The sequence below is a fragment of the Aphis gossypii genome, chromosome X (genome assembly GCF_020184175.1).
Source record: "Aphis gossypii isolate Hap1 chromosome X, ASM2018417v2, whole genome shotgun sequence".
Taxonomy (NCBI): domain Eukaryota; kingdom Metazoa; phylum Arthropoda; class Insecta; order Hemiptera; family Aphididae; genus Aphis; species Aphis gossypii.
The window spans coordinates 19934023-19950721 of NC_065533.1; positions in this window are offsets into that span (position 1 = coordinate 19934023).

Sequence of the window (16699 nt, forward strand, 5' to 3'; positions counted from 1 at the left end):
TATATTATTATAAATGCAAGTACAGCAACAACTGCAGCTATTATACTACAGACTATATTCTAATGCTTCTACACGGTATAGCTGCAGTAGTCGACCTCAACGCACTAAACTCGTCACAATCCGTACAATATGGACTCTATTTTAATTTTTAATTACAGTATAGTTTGTACTATACTCGATCTTCGGACATTCAGCATTTCAGCCTTCTGCGACGATCTATTGTTATTGCAACGCGATCTAATAAATCGTAGTCGTCTACTATAATATAATAATATATAGCCATATTGGTAGGTACCTATCGAGATGAAACATCTAGATTTATATTCTCTGTTAAATATGCCTAGTACATAAAATAATGAGTAGGTATTGTCATATACGTATTATGATGTATTATACGCGAATCGTCTTGCTTCAAATAGTTTGCATATTTGCAACGTTGACGATAGTTTTGAGGAAACAACTATTATCGGCTAGAATTGACTTAAATGCCGAAAATGAACGTCCAACATCAACAGATGTTATGAGACCATAGTCGAGTACTTTCGATAAATTAACTCTGGTAGCCACATTGTTTTTGATCGTTTCAAATTGCTTTTATCGAGTATATATTTTATAAATCACGTACACATTAAATGCAACATTTTTATGATGGATAGCTACATTGCAAATAGTACCTATTCGGGCTATTACTATACTCAAAACATGTTTTGTAATTAATCGTTCAACATTTTGAAACATGTTAAACATTCTTCATAAATTGTTAAAAATTATTGAACATATGCGTTGATACAGCAAAAAAATTGTAAATGTGCAAAAAACAATCAAAACAAAATTTTATACTTATTTAAATTCAATATAAAACGTATTTATTTTGTATACAACTCTGCTATGTTTTACTGTATACATCTATGATGGATATACAAATGCTCTAAGTCCCAAAGCTCTGATTATAGATTATATAACATATAGTTAGATAACTTAGATATAAAATTAAAACATCATCCTAAAAAAAATTCAGGGTACGCGCCTGCGTACATATACTATTATAATATACCTATTACTAAAACAACTATTATATATTATTTTTTTAAATTATAATAGTATAAAGGCTCGATTACACTAGGCGAGTTTACTAGCTACATATTCTCCGCGAATTCACTTGCTGCTATCAAACTCGTTAAATGTAATAGGATTAATAAGTAGCTTACAAGCCGCTCGCCCGCCAATAAAAAGTCTACGACTGTTTTACTGATGTCACTATTCGTTGACAATTTTACTCTGGCGAGTGAAATAGATTCGTGTTGTCGACATGGCTAGAAAAATCGCTAGGTTTGCGATTTGATAAAAAGGCTAAAACAGTATAGTCGACGAAACACGATCGAGTTGTATTTATTATGCAATTAGATTAATTTGACCCGACGTTCACGTTATACCATCCAAAATGTTGAATAAAATGAATTATTTATTTATATTATTATAATTATTTTGGGGAATTTCGATTCTAGTAATCGTTAAAAACACGCATCATTATAAAATCAATACATTTATCGTTCCACTAGAAATCTAAAACGTAAGAAACCGTTTTCAAGTTAATTATTTTGGCGAATTTGTCAATTGATATTATCTTCAGAAATTTGATCGAACAAATAGGTGACTTGAAACAATTGGCAATAAATTGATACTTTTGAAAAAAAAAACACCAAAATAATTTACATTCGTGTAGCGCTTATTGACATTTGCGTGAACGTGTGGGAGCGATCTATTTTTTCTTTCACTCAAACTATAATGACTATTGATCATTTAATACGTAGGTACACGTTTATACATCCCCCGGCACGCACGCCCATAAAAAGTTGCCTAGCTTAAACTCCTTAAAAACGGTCGGTATCAAATTAAATTAAAATATAATTAATTAACATACTATTTTATCAGTCGTATAGCACTATAGTCGTTCTAATTGACAATTATCGTAAAAATAAATGTCATCGCCTATCGGTTAGGTATACCGAGTTACAAGATATTGATAAATCGTAAAAAACGAATGTTTATTCGTTTAAGTACCAAACCGTATATACCTAATTATTATAATATCATAGATATTATATGTACTGATAGATTATACTATCGACACGGCGCGACAGGCACAAATCCGCTGTGTCATGTTCAAATCATAATAATATGACATATGTGTTAAATTATCAGCACGAATAAATTGTGTCAATAGTTATTTTTTTTTTTTGCGTTCTTATCGTCCGTATAATAATGCACGATTGTACATCGCTCATAATTTTATCATCGAAATTATGATGATAGGACGAAATATTTATGTCCCACCTATATACTGCATATTATCGCTGAATCCATACTTTATGTAAATTATGTACTAATATAATTTATAAACAAAGAACTGAACCTGTTATATAGTTTAACCAATTGCAGGTCGTTGAATTTAAAATTTTAAAACTAATGAACGTGCACTATTATTCCCATTTTCACCATAGGTAGGTATGTATAAGAACTCTCAATTTTGAGTAGTCGAATTACTGAAGAAAACATTTTTTCTTTTAATGTATAAATACGAGTATTATATGATACAGTATATTTTCCGTGTAACTATATGGTACCTTCGTTGATGTAGAGCTTGCCATAAGGTAGAGCGACTAGAGCGAGGTCTGAGGCAATTTGTTTTAGACGATACCTCAGAATATGATTTTTTTATAACGGCAAGACCCAAAGTGTATGTCCTCGAAGGCCCTATCCAAGACTGGCTCTGTATTGATGTTCGTATTTAGTTTTATCATTGATAAAAAGATCACAAGTGTATACCAGTGCAGTGACCTCAAGTACCGTGTGGTAGAAGTGCAGTGAACGAATGACAAACTGGCACGTGTCACTATCACGCTGTCAGACTAAAAATGATTGAAAAATAGTAATCAACAATGAAAAAAAAAAGACATTAGTATTTTATGTTGACACTTTTGTGAATCACTAAAATTTAAACATTTTCTGAAACGATACAGTGAAAAATTTGAAAATCTCTAAGTTATAGTCTACGAGTATAGACTATAACTTGTTATGAAAACTATAATATGAAAATAAAAACATATTAATAACAAAGAAGCGCCTAATTTTTTGTATTTTTTTTCGAATATTTCGATACAGAACATTTTCCAAAAGTTTAGGAACATCTACCTACAATCATTCTACCTAGCATAGCTGTTTACACGATTTGTGTTCATTATTCTATAGTTGTAAAAACCACAATACTTACTACTTGATATTCATTTTCACCCTTTTCATAGCAAACAATTATTGTGTCACTTATTAATTATTTAACATTTAGTTAAAAACAATGCAATTACACGTATTGATACCTGCAGCAGTGTAGCATAAATATACTTGATTTAGGCATAAGTATGTTTCAGTATGTATTTATCATTTAAATACTTTAAAACTTTTTTAATTTACCTATAAATTTACTGGAAATAAATGTATTTAATTTTAAATTATATTTATACAAACATTTTCCCATCAATATGTTTGATTGTACTCTAACGTGATCCTCAAAATTATCTACGATTTTTTTTTCTATTTCGAACGATAGACAGTTTAAAAAAATAAGACTTTGACAAGGTAGACATAGAAGTAATGCGACCGTAATAAATACATAATAATCATAGACATATAAAACAAATATATGTATAATAATAATATAATAATATATGTTTTATATGTCTATGATAATAATAAACTTTGACATTTCACTCCATTTTTATTAGGTAATTATCATACTTTAATAATTGATGTAAGTACCTATTTAAATTGGATGTGTGTGTGTACTTTGAACAATTTTTTTTAACGTAGTTAACAAATATTTTAAAAATGTTATTGCTTACATAATAATAAAGATTCTATAAGTATACAACTTATTGAAAACAAAAGGTCATGATATTTTACTCAAGAAAATATAAACCTAAATTCAAAAACAAAATAAAATCAATAGATACGCGTATCAATGCGTCATACTTAGTTTGACCCAAAATTTCTAATTTATTATTTTAAAATAGAGATAAAATAAAAAAGTGTTAAGTAACTGCTTTGATGTACAATATATAGGAGACATATCGAGTGCTCTCATCGTTGAGTGAATCTTTGTAATGCATATTGTATATTTTGTTAAATTTTAATTCAATTATTAATGATTATATTTTACATATTATTATATATTATATTATTATTTTAGTAATTTATTCTACTATGTTAATGGGTAATACGGTAGATCGAGATAATTTTTTCAATATCCATTACATTTTTTTTTTATTTAAATTTTGTTTGATACATTTAGTATATTAATTATTTTAATGGTATATATTTATGTTATTTATTAAATTTCGACTCATGCCCATAGAATAGTGTGAGTAGGTTCATAATTTTGAAAAATATAGGGAATAGCTTAAAATCAATCTATAAATGTTTTGAACATTTTATTGTGCACTATATTATGTTATATTGGGTTTAATATTGTGGTCATTTTGTTTTTTTTTTTTTTGGTATTATGATTTATGATTAATAGGATAAAGTAATGATGTATCAATAATAATTAAAATATAATTGTTTAAATCCAAACAAAATTTAAATTTATAAAAGTTCGGTATTCATTACTGAATAACATAGCAAAACGTGTAAATTAATTCAATACATAAATACTTTCATCGACACTCGACAGTAAGAACTTCGTTTTAGCAATTTACAGTGTCGTGCTGGTGTTCGTAGGAGTGGATGTTGTTGTTGGACTATAAGTGTACCAATGTACTATGCACATTTCTTTTCGCTTATTTATTTATTAACTATATGCATTTAATACAAATTAATAGGTACAGACTAATTATTTTATCACATTTTATACCGCGGTATGTGTTGTATCTAAGTTATAGGTTATAGTTGTAAATATGCGCGTTTTTTGTTTGTCATCAAGATTTAATGTGTGATAACTTGATAGCTAAATGTTTTAAACACTTTTTCATTTTATATAAAAAAAGTAAAAAGTTCGTATGAGATTGACAAGAGAAACAACTAAACAATACGGTAAACAAACTTTTAAATATCAAATATTTTAAATAAGTTTTTACTTTTTCCATTCTAGAAAAATATAGTATAGTAGGTATTTATTAATATTTTGTTGATTTTTCAATGCCATATACTTTTCACATACCTAATCGAATCTAGAGATTCGTACAGCTTAATATTTTTTCATATTATCCTCATAAAATTAAAATTTATTATCATAGCCGATAGTCTAATCTTATTTTTTTTTTAAATACCTAGATATATGATTAGAAGTTAAATCAATTTTTTCATATTTCTAGGAAAGTACATTAAATATTATTTACGAATAGTAGGTATCTACGTAAGTATATAGAGTATTGACTATAGTGCAAATGTAAATGAACATTAATTATTATATTATATAAAAGTATATGTAATATGTATTATTAGCGATGACACTACAGACGTACTTGATAAATATCAAAATTATTAACGAAATTATCTCGTACGCAATTGGTCTATTTAAAAAGTATACGTAATAACTAGACGTTCTCAGGCGACGCCCAAAATCCAAATATATAGTTATTTCTTATTCTATTATTATACTTTATTATACCCAATGACATTTTCAAAATATTCTAATTGATTTTTAACTATTTCTTAGCTATTTATTCTGTATTAGTAATAATAAAATAAATTACTACAGTAGCAATATAAAAAATTATAAAATATACTTAGTAATACAAGATGATAAAGATAAACCGTCTCCGCTCAGACTGCTCAGAGTGATTTTTCGTATGCAAAGATTTATCATTGGATTATTTGAATTCAAAACTAACATATTCGCCTCAGTTATCTGCGTCTTAATGCTGAGGGAAGCTTGATACTTACTGAATTTAAAACTTACAGTGGAGTGGTTATTCTTGCTCAGTTTTTCATATTATTTAACAAGTGAGCCTAATATACTATGTTTTGTGAATGTGACTATGCCAGTAGTCATAGACATTTCAGGTTGGTTTACTACCATTGTTCTTATTTGAAAACACAAAAATATATGTAATAATTAAATAAAGCACATAAGCTAATATATACAGGTATAATTGTATAAATGTATAATAATAGGTTTATGTGGGATCACAACTTATCACTCACCAGTCACCAATGACTAGAATTAATACCTGACCCCTGACAGACTGGTGTAAATTAATAATTTAATAGATTAGTAGGGTTGCCAATTTTTTTCATTTTAAAAACTGCACATCTAACTGAAAACCTTCTTTTTTTTAGTCTAATACATAAAAATATTTATTATTATGAATAATAATTTTTTTTATAAGTTCATTACTCTACTTCTGATTATACAATAAATAAATAAAAGTATATAATATAACATGCATATTAATTAAATAAATGAATAAATAAATAATTAATATAATAATATAATAAAAAGTACTACTATTTATATTATTTATTATCAATATTTCTATCATCTATATAAGGTAAATTTAGGTAAATTATAGGTATATTTACCCTATTTTGCGACTCACTCATTTGTACACAAACACATAAATCAATCGAGCACAGGAATTTTCAATACCTGCGATAAATGATTCAAACTTTTAACTCGTTTGCGGACATAAACTATACCAAATGTCTAACAAAACTCAAAAGAAATTACAAAAATAATGTTTAAATATTTTTTAAGATTGTTTTCAAACAAATTAATTTTTTTAATTTTAAAGTAATGATTCTTAGTCGTTAATTAAACTAATTTATCGTTATAATATTCTGTGCTGATTTTTTTTTAATATTCCAATCGATTTATGAATTTGTTACATAATTGTTTGAAAAATTTGTCTAATATCTAAAATTTATTTATGGTGTATTTTCACTAAACATTAATAATATATTTTTTTTATTGAATTTTATTTTAAGTTTGATTCTCCTTGAATTTGTAATATTGTGTCGATATCTAGGTATATGTTTTGATTTGGTGAGTAAAATGTACTATTGTAATGCCGAAGAAAACTTTCTATACCATCTGCTGTTTTTATAGATTATTATTTGGTGCACTTGCCCATACAGCTGAAGAAAAATCATAAATAATATAAATTTCCAGAATATAATCTGTGAAATCGGTAAACATAGTCGGCATGACACATTCGATGGCAAGCGGTTTAATAATAGTCGGTTAAGCAGTCCGAGATTTCATCTAGAAATAAATAATTTAAACCAAAAAAACACTTAATCCATGTGTCAATTTCTGATGAATTATTAAAGTATTCGTTTAAAAGTAGTTTACTTTATTAGATACGTCGATACCATCTTTGCCTAAGATGAAAATTACAATAAACTATTTCACAAAACTTTTTTAATACAGTATTATGAGCGGCTTATTCGAAATCAGCATGAAATGATTTATTCGAAGTAGTTTTGTTAGTCAGTTGTATAAACCATAATTTTTCTATGAAACATCATAACATCAAAATAACTTAAAATATGTTTTTTAAGTAAAAAATAAAAAACAAGGGTAATATAATAGTTATTTTTGTAAGTATGTAATATACATAAGTTTCATAAAAAATTTTGGAGCATAAATCAACATTCCATTTAAAAAAACCATATTCCGCGATTGAAATCGTTTCTAATTTGATTTACTATTATATATTGTTGTCATCACTAATAATACAAAATTATTTACCCTTTATTGAATTTTATTTTACAATTCATTTACCTATATGTTCTATTAGAAGTTCCACCGATGTCGATGAATTCAGAAAATGCTTTCTTCTTATGTCATACATAGAATGCCTACACAACTTCATATCAGTATGATTTAAATTTATAGGAATATTTTCCATATCTTGCAAATCACGACGTATCAATCTACATGATTAGGTAGGTATATAGAAGTCATCATTTGCTTTATGTTATAAAGAACTTCTTATAGTTTCTCTTGAAATTATTTGGTCGATGTGTGCTTTGTGGTTGTATGTGTTTGATGTATTAATTATTTTTGTAATTGATTTATTCACTATAGCTCTTGATGAACATTTTTTATTGTGGTACATCTAAACAATAGGTCACCTGATCATCCTGATTTTAAAATATAAAACACACTAGACTATTATAGTTTTTAATATTATAAAATATATCTATTATAAATTATATCTTTGTTCGTTTTAAAACCGTTTTATATTTGAATAATATTTATAGTGCTACACGAAATAAAATAACTAAAGCACAGGCAATTTAGGTTTTGTTAACATCACACATTCAACTAGACCATTCATTGCCATAAAATTATTAAACATTATTGTAATCAAAATTTAAAAAAATGTATAAATGAAGTTGATAAGTTGAAAGTTTTATTTAATATAGGTATAGCTGTTAAACACATACATATTATAGTAATTGCAATATGATATATTTTTTTTATGTATATTTCAAGTTTTATGATAACATTAATAGTATTTACTTATACTTAGTGAGTACATAAAAATAAAAATGTTGTTATAAAATTTCAATAAAAAAAATATTGCTGTAAAATGAAAAAAAACAGTAATATAACACATTAAATAATTTTAAGTAGGTACCTAACTATTGCAGCTGTAAGTGTAATCCGTTATCCACGTTGCGACAACCGATCGTGTATAATAGCCATATAGGTTAACTGAAGTTGAGATTTTGAATCGGATAATATTAAATAATGTGTAAGCGAGTATTTATAGTACTTGGAACATAAAAGTATAATATAATTTCGAAATTCGCTGAAATTAAGAATGGTTAGAGTATAATATGTTTGCATCTTTAAACGGTATAATAGTAGGAAATATACGCATATATATTGTAAATGTATAGGTATTAAGTACATGGTACTCGTAATCCGTTTATAATAATGATTAGTTAGTATACCCAGTGGCGTATTTTCAATAAAATTATTACATACAATTATATTTTATAAGATATTCTTGCATTGAATCTGTGGCTCGTTTAAAATATTTAAACGATTCCTAAATATAGCAATATTTAAAAATGTATACATTTTTTGAAATTTTTTGTTTAGTCTTGGTCTAGGCGTGCGAAATTATTTTATTTATTTGTCAGTAATTTTATTAACATATAATGTATAAATTATTTCATTACTTATATCTGATATAATATGTTTATAATAGTGTAAATATATATTATATAATAGGTATGTACATTGAACGACTCGTCTTTAATCTTTATGCCATAATATATACATTCTCGAGTCTCGACAGATTAAAAGTAAATAATAATAAATTTATAATTGTTTTTTTTATAAATGAAATGTGTTTATTACACAAAGAAAATATTTTTAATACCTAGATACTATCTAAGTAGGTAATATAATATATCATATTATACAGGAATTAATAGTATTTTTAAGTATAAGCGAGTTACAGAGTACTAATTTCATTAGAGTCTCACAAGTTTAAAAAGTGTAACACTAATACCGGTTTGTATTGTATTATACGTCTTGTTTTAATTTTGTAATAGATTTCAATACACATAAAATTAGTTTTAATAATATATTCTGCATGAAAATCTATACGTATACAATGTTTTTTACTTGTAACAAAACAAAATATTAATAATTACAGTTTATATTTTTTTTACATAATATCTAATAATACCTGTATGATTATACAATTAACACGTTACAGACGTAATAAGTATGACGAATAGTCTGTAATAATATCAGATTATCGCATTAAATATTAAATTGACATTGAAGATTTGGTCGTTTTTTATAAACATTCATGATTACTAATTAGTCATCACTGATCTAGTATAGGTCGTTAACCATTAGCCACAACTGACAACAGTGCAGTATAAATTAATATCTAACGAGACAGTAACCAACCTATTATTATTACGACCATATTTTGTATGCTCATACTAGTCATACTTACATACCACTCATATAGTATATAGTGAGTAGTGACGACAATAGTATGTGTATACGTCAATACTTAAACAATAAAACATCTGCAATACGGTGCCTATACCTACCTATACACAATACTAAATAGATAGGTAAATCGTAAAATGAGTTTAGTAAGTATAAAGTAGATGAGAGTTGCCTACTAGTTAGGTAGTAGTTAAGTACCTCTAGGTATCAATTTAATATAAATAGAGCTGTGAAAATAATACACTTGAAAACCTAAAAAAAAAAATGCAATAAAATGCCTTCAAAATGTTAAAAACGTCAAAAATTATATAACAAAATGCACTTAAAATAGTTTTCAAATACACTGAAAACCACAATTTTATAAATTGATGAATTTGTCATATTACCGGTTAGAAAATTTGTACTTTAATATAATATACTTTTTATATATTTTTATTGATATTAATATATTTTACTATAAATCCACTTTACTCTCCCCCGTACCTACACTCAAACAGATACTAAACGACAATGCCGGATTCCAGATACCTACTAAGATTATTGATTAACCAACTTAATTCTGGAAATTCGTAACTCATATAGTGATATCGATGTCTCATATAACTGATCCACCACGAATATTGTGTATCACTAACATCGACTCTTAACCAAATCGAACTTTATAGTTATACCCTCATACAGTTTTGTTGTTTTATTTAAAATATATTTTTTTTTAAATATAAATTTGACATATATACACTATACAGCTTGTGTATAATAAAAAAGATGTATGTAAAAGATGTGAATTAATAGAATTTGATTAAAAATACCGAAAATATGACTTAAATGGCAAAAAAAACCTAACAAATTTAAAAAATGCAAAATAAAAGTTTTATAAATAAATTTGTTGTAACACAATTTAAATTTTGTGTAACTATGAAAGCTACGTTTCACAATTAGCCAAAAAATGCAATTTCCTATAAATGTACCTACAGCCCTAATTATAAACTATAGATAGGTAAAAGTATCTAGTTTGCAGGCTTGTACACAAAAAAATTTCGGGAGGGGGGGTCATAAAACAATTTACTATAATCAATATTTATCGATGAATGATGATATAAATAAACTACACAACTATTAATTTTCGGGGGGGAGGTTGAACCCCAAACCCCCCTTGTACACGTGCCTACTAGTTTGCAATATTTTGCTATATAGTACGTATGTATACTAAGTATTATAACTTACTATACCTAGTTATTTTTATATACATATATATTTTTTATATTCATAAATCAAATTTGATATTTAATTTCAAATTATTTTAACAAATACTTATTTAATATAATGGGATTATAATATTACATAATATTATATAATATTTTAATATACAATATACTATGACTATAATATATAGTACTAACTATTAATCATTAAAATTTAATAGGACGCCGCCACAAAAAAAAAAGAATGCATAACCAATTATTATCAATTCTCTAGAGTCTAGACTTAAGAAATAATATTGATATTATTGTTTATCGTATCCGTGACGGTAAATATTTACAAAATGTTCATAAAACAATAAGTCAACATATTTTGTAAAAGAGATATAAATTATGAAAACGATTAACTTTTAAAAATCCAAAAGGGGTGGATAATAATATAACATAATATTAAGTATAAAGTAAAGTAATGATAAATGAAAATCATTTAGCACTAAAAGAAGAATTAAGGATAATGGTATCGCTTCCCCCAATTTGACCTCTGAATATTATATCATATATTATTTTTATTAACTTATAAATCTAATAAACATTAGTCATTATCAAAGATAGGATATTGATGACTTTTGCTTTTTTTTCCTTTGATCTTATAAAATACTATCTTAACTAAAAATTCGTTTCACGATCTCTTGATTCAGAATAAAAAAATTTTATTTTGTGTTTTTTGATTTTTAACGTTATTATTTTTTATTTTTAAGTCATTTTGTAATATTCTAGTAGTTTTTGTACAAACGCTTGTACTGGGCTTTTTTCTCAAATTTTAGCTTATAAAGAAAATTTGTTCAAAAAAATAATTTTGTTATTATTGGTATAGCGTTTTTGTTGTTAACAAGTGTTATTAGTTATTAGTTTATTAGTTCATTACTAATAAATAATAATCAACACCCTATCACTAGTTATTAATAATGAAATTTTTTTATTTATATTTAAATTTTTTATTTATTCTTAAAATTTCATATATTTTCTCCTATTATAAATTTAACTTAAAATTCAAATGCATAAATTTTAATTTAGTTTTCAAACATTTTTTAATATTTTTTAGAGCATTAAAATATTTTTCGGGGACATTTTTAATACTTTTTTTAAGTCATCAATATCCTATCTCTAATCATTACTAGTGCTCGGAGATTAAAAGAATTGTATATTTTTCTGTATGTCTAAATTTATAGCAGCCAGAGCTGGAAATCCATTTCATAAAATATGTTTAAACAAAGAATAAAAATGCATCTTTTTGTATATTTCTCAATAATTTTCATATGTTTTTTACTTGAATTAATATTTTTCTTAAAACCATATTTTCTTTTACTGCCTATGATTTTATTTTCGATTTTTTTAACTTTTATTTTTGAATGATGTGACTTTGTATATGTTAAATGCTGGTGTCGTTATTCAATAATTATACACTAATATGTTACCTGAATTTAAAAATAAAATAAATATGATTACTGATTAGTCAAATAACTTTTATTCTATATTTTTATTTTCAGATTGACAAAAGTGCAATCTATTAAACTCAGTTAAACCATATTTAATTATTTAAATTTGAATATTAAATTTTATAAATTTATTACTTATTGTACACTTATTTACATATTCAATTCATTTTTTTGCATAATTTAAAATTTATTTATGAATTTTATACAATTATTTTGCGCATATTTTACTGTCTTCTATATCCTATATTATACAGGAGTATAGGACCTAGTTAAAGGACCTATAACTTCCGAGCCCTAGCTATTACCGATGAAGGTATCATATTATAATGGGGTGAATAAGTTCATTGTATATTATATAGCTAAAAAAATTTATTATGTTTGGAGAAGGTAAGTTACATACATGCATATAAGTGACACGATATTCAAATTCCTAGGATTAATTTATTTTGAATAATTACAACAAAATAATTAAAATTGTTAGATAAAAATCGTTTTTTTTTTAATTTAAATACTTAACTTAATCAATATTTGAATGTCAAATAACAATAGGTAGTCTTAAATGATAAAATTTAAAATATGAATATAAAAAAAAAAAACAATAGAATTTTTAAGTTGGAAAAAAATTTTTATAAACAAAAAGAATCGAAATATTTTGTAAATATTATACCATGTACCTATCTAGATATAATGAGAGTTTAAACAATTATGAGTGTTATGACATTTTTAACTATAATAACTCATACTATATAATATCATAATTTAGTAAAATATTAATTTATAAATTAAATATTTTAAAACTGCGCTGTTTCTATGAAATTATTTAATATAATATATTACATATTATATTATGAATTATATTTTTTTATAATTGTATGACCTTGTATTATTATAATATGGATTTAAATATTTCATCATTTCATATATTGTAATTAGTATAATTTATATTTTATATAGGTAGATAAAAGACATGCATATAATATTCAATATATTAGTTAATAGTTGTTTTTAATTAATGAGGAAAATACAATTAATAAGTCATCGCTAAAAAACGTAATAATTTATAATAACTAATTTATTATAGGTACCAACCTAGATAAAAACCTAATTAACTGTTTTAAAATAATAATAAAAAATTTATTATTTTAACATTTTATTCAATGTTAAACGCGAGGTTAAATGGGATGCATTTGGACAATATTTTATCAATCCATTTCCCTCCTATTTTGACCGACTTGGGACATGTATGTCTGTGAATTTCACTGATATGGTTAAAAATGGTTCGTTTTTTTTAGGTGATAAAAAATTTAAACGATTTAAATGATTACAAATAATAAAATAATATTTCAATAACAAAAAAATATATTTGTTTTTTTTTTTTAAATTATTTTTCATGGAAATTTTAAGTTTTAAGTCTTTTAGATTGATATACAATGTTCTATTGATTTTGTATAATATTTGTATCTTAATCTTTATATCTTTATATCTTTTATATTACGAGTATATTATACCCGCTCAAACGCATGACGGCCTTAAATGATAATTTTAATTTATAATTTTGAAGGTTTATATTGTACGGTGCAAACGAATTACGTCCCGATAATATTTTACAACTATACTAATTGCGTCCTGTATAAATACATTCTTTTCTTTCCCATTTAATATAGACTTAGGACTGTCAATAGCAAAATGAAATAAATATTCCAAATATTACATTGTTAAAAATATTGTTTTTTATCTTTTCGTAATTATATTCATTAAAAACATTGTTTTCGTCTTTAAATATAAGAATTATGTTATTATAATATTACTTATGGCTCGGTAAAAATTTAAACAATACCTACAGTTTTGATAAAATCAAAATCTGTTATTTCGTTCACATCGTATTTAATCATTTCTTTTCTTAAAAACTCTTGTTTTTAGATATATTTTTCAGTTAACGAGTTGTGTCCTGGTAAAAAAAAAAATATTCAGGTAAACAAGTTCTATTCTAGTAAAAATTATAGTGTAATGTAAATAGATATTTTTCTATCTTGATTATATTGTATTATTATAAAAAAAATTGTATAAAAAGTACATAGAAAATGTTATAAACTTATAAACAATGCTTCAAAAATCACAACTGTCAGTATTGTGGTGAGTGAAATTAAACTAGATGATTCTGTCCGTGCACAAGAAGAAAATAAGGCATAATTCACGATATATAAATTTTTCATTAAATAAGTTGCAAATTTAAGAACTTTGAAATTATTGGAAATATTACATGATATCAGATCAAACATGAATTTATTTTCTATTTTATCTTGGTTGAGAAATCCAAAAATCAAACCAAAAATGTATCTACCTTAAAAATTTGCTTATTTCAGAAATATCGAACGTTATTTTTTGCGAATTAACCAATTTCTTGAACTTTTCACCGCCAACTTTGATCGAAAAGGAAGAGGTAGTTATAAATTTCTTTTTTCATAGGAAATTTAAGTGTGATACTTATTGGAATTGTTATGTTATGTAAGTACACTATGTTACTATAGTATATCTATATAATTCGTCATCTTAATAGTCAATAATCAATGGATACAATCTCTACGTGCATTTTAATATCTCCACTATATAATAAAATATTATAAATATAGTAAAATCTATATTGTATACATAGTATTGCATTATACTTTTTTAAGGGCACACTTGTGTACTCAAACATATTTTTCCGCCAGGATAAAAGTTGTGTATCCCTTTTTTTTCATCATAGGTAACTCGTGTAATTTGTAAAACCTAGGGAAACAATTTCGTATTTGGGACACAACTCGTTAACAGTAGTATTTTTATCTATAAAAAAAGTATCAATGATTCATGAATACATTATATATATACAAACAAGTTTACAAAAAATATATTTTTTGCTCTCTGATGTATTTATTTAATAACTTATACATATGTAATTTTTACTATTTTCAGAAACGTCTTATTGGTATTAATAAATACCTTAAAAAACATTATACCACAAATATATTAATAAATATTTAATTAAATCAAGACTTCTATTATAGCTTGTGCGTCATATTATGTAGTTAAATACGTTAAGTAAAGTAGGTATACAAATGAGATAAATTATGTTAGATTTATAACAAATCAACAAAATATATTGTTTTTGTGATTGTTCCATCGCATTTATTATTTATGACTTATGTAGCTATATCTAATTTTAAATTTGGTAATTTATCTAGGAAATATAATAAATGACAATATTTGTTTTATAATATTATTTAGGTACCTATTTGAATTAAAATGTATATTATGTATAATATATGTATATTGATTTCATAAGCTCCAAGAAATGTATACTTACTGCTACTAGTTAAACAAAATGTTTCAAATATATCACTTTATTCACATTCTATCAATATCAAAATTATGAATTATACAATAGCTTCCGCGCGTGTTTCAAAAAAATAAAGGTAAACTGGCTGAAATAATAAATTGGTAGGTAGGCAGATAAATCAGTATTAATTAGGTACTTTCACATAAAAAAGAGTACAAATATAGTAGAAATAAAAAATGTTAGATATAGCATATACCACATAAGTAAACAATATACCTATATGAATAAAAACTGTATTCAATTTTCTAGATTAATTGTTTGAAAAAAGTTAATATGTTTGAAATGAAACCTATCTACTGAGTACTGTTAAAGAATCATTATTTAGGTAATTTTAAAATTTACTGCTTTTGCGCATAATGTAATAATGTTTGTTTAAAAAAATGTTGGTACAAACTAGGATTATAATAAATGCATACTTTAAAACATGTAAATTAAATCGATCAAATATATGTTTGAAAATGTGATATTGGAAGGGGCGCAGGGCTCATAAGTATCTTTTTATTATAATGCGTTTAGCGAGTTTATCAATAGAATTAATGAAATAATGCTGTGCAGCATAAATAAATAATTATTAGTATAATTAATTATACTAATTAAATCTCTGTAAAATAATGAGTAATATATTAATCTTTTTTTACATTTC